Source organism: Clarias gariepinus, chromosome 9 (assembly GCF_024256425.1).
Source record: "Clarias gariepinus isolate MV-2021 ecotype Netherlands chromosome 9, CGAR_prim_01v2, whole genome shotgun sequence".
In the NCBI taxonomy this organism is placed as follows: Eukaryota; Metazoa; Chordata; class Actinopteri; order Siluriformes; family Clariidae; genus Clarias; species Clarias gariepinus.
In genome coordinates this window covers 28,405,213-28,407,470 of record NC_071108.1, presented here as the reverse complement: position 1 = coordinate 28,407,470, position 2,258 = coordinate 28,405,213, and the positions used below count along the sequence as shown (strand labels likewise).

At 43.4% G+C, this 2,258-nt stretch overlaps 1 long non-coding RNA gene across 1 annotated transcript; it reads left to right on the top strand.

Moving 5' to 3' along the window:
• Nucleotides 1-883: 883 nt before the first annotated feature.
• LOC128530741 (uncharacterized) lies at nt 884-1,906 on the top strand. Its single transcript, XR_008361151.1, has 3 exons — nt 884-962; nt 1,062-1,134; nt 1,632-1,906. It is a non-coding gene; the product is annotated as an uncharacterized LOC128530741 (long non-coding RNA).
• The last annotated feature ends 352 nt before the right edge of the window (nt 1,907-2,258 follow it).

Genomic DNA, 2,258 nt, shown 5'->3' with positions numbered 1-2,258 from the left:
TGGAAGGCAAGGGATAAACACAATTTAACACGCATCCTATAAACACACTCAATCTAAAAGTTAACCCAAAAAGGTAAGTACTCACAATGCGGTGAAAAAAACATCCGGGACGATATGGGCGAACTCAATGACTGAGCGATGTGCTGTGGTTTGTTTACTCCTCTTATACTTTCTGGTTAGCGACCGCATTACTTCCGGGTCCTAGTGCCGGTCGCGGATTGAGTGTGCATGACATAGTTTGGTGCACAAAGTATAAATTCTCTCTTTTACAAAGTTTACAAAGCATAAACTCTCTCTTTCTATAAATCCTCGGTAAGGGCATAAGCCCCGAGAACATCTTTAGTTTTTTTGTTTTAGTTTCCAAAATCCTGTCCGTTCTCGCGTAGACTGCGGAGCTCTGGTTATTTGGTGTTTTCAGTTTTCTTTTGGTTTCGTTTTAAGTTTCTTAATTAATAATCCCACGCTATCTCCAAACGGAAATGTCTTCCTGTGTCTGTCATAAGCACTCACAGCCAGGGCCGGTTCTAGACAGGCACATATGAGGGGCAGTGAGAAATGTGAAGGGGGCATCATGTGTACACATCATGTTCGAGCACTGTTTTTTCCCCTGTGCTTATAGAACAGTATTATCCTTGCTGAATTGTGTTTGTGGTCAAGTGGGTAAGTTCCCACCCATGATTTACCACATTAGCCTATTAGAGCTTGGTACAGGTTATATAAAGGCTGCATCTAGGCTACCTGGGATGCGTCATTGCTAGCTCTGCCCCATTGGTGTGTGTGGGTCCCTGGTTAGCAGGCAGGTTTAGCCATTTGGCTAATGTTGCAGTGAGTTTGTGCATTTCAGTAACTGTGTGTCTGTTTCTTGTAGCTGGAATAGCACGTTTGCAGCATCACAGCAGTGTGCAGGATACCAGGGATATGTCATTGCCAGCTTTTGGGGTGTGTGGGTCTCTAATTAGCAGGTATGTGTAGCTGTTGGACAAATGTTCTAGTGGAGTTGCGCATTTTAGTTAACTATGTTGTTTATTGTAGCTGGAATAGTATCTTGTTCACAACTTCAGGGTGGTGTGCAGGCTACCTGGGATGTGTTATTGCCAGCTCCACCATTGGGGTGTGTGGGTCCTTGTCTAGCAGGTAGGTTCTAGCTGTTTGACTAATGCTGCAGTGAGCTCATGCATTTTGGCTAACCATATTTGCTTATTGTTTGGCAGCAGCAGCACCTTGTTTCCCGGCTTCGCGGTGGTGTGCAGGCTGTTTATTTTTTGGTGGTTTAAGTCGGTCACCTTAAGTCCGGTGACTAACATCTGCAGGACAAATCGGTTCATTGGAAGCACCTTTTTTTTTCTATACAGAACAGAATAACAGTGGCGCTGTTTTGTTGCTACTCTGCCCTGCTACTTTGTTGCTACTCTGCCTTGCTACTTTGTTTTTGTTTGTGTATTTGGGTTTTGGTTGATTGGGTTGTATGATTTCTCTGATTTTTGTTTAGCCTGATTAAGTTTTGTTTACAATTTCTTTTCTTTTTCTTCAAGTATAGTGTCAATTGTTTCTTGGTAATGATGAGTATGGTTTATTGCTTTTCTTCTTTAAACTTATTGTAATTTTGTGTGTTTTTGTATTTGCTTGTTTAGGTCCCTGAGCTGGAAGGCAAGCTGTTCTAGTACCGTGGTGTCAGGAGCACAGAGTGTGGATTGGTTGTGATTACTTACCTCACTGTGTGCGTGCGTGTGTGTGTGGTGTAGGAAGAATTAGTTTACAGCTAGCCTACCCAGCTCCGGGTAAACCTTGGTGGCCTCATAATTAGTGGGGTATTACGCTGTTTAGTTCATCTAAGCTATATTTTATTTGTTCTTTTAATTGTGTACCTGGTCAATGTACACACTTGTACCCGGGCCAGGGGTAGCTCAGTGGTCTACAGTTCGGAAGATCCCAGGTTCAAATCCCACAACCACCATGTTGCCACTGTTGGGCCCTTGAGCAAGGCCCTTAACCCTCAACTGCTCAGATGTGTAATTAGATAAAAATGTAAGTCGCTCTGGATAAGAGCGTCTGCCAAATGCCTAAATGTAATTTTAATAAACATTCTTCATACTGACACTGATCTGTCTCTGCCCTCCATGGTAACGAACTTGTGTGCCTGAGTCGATTTAGTATTTAGTTCCCCTTACTGTAAAGGGGTGGCGTAATCAGCAGTAACATATTTCTTAACGCTCTGGGTGTTCATAGTGAACGTGAACCCCAACCTGCGTGCCCTCCAC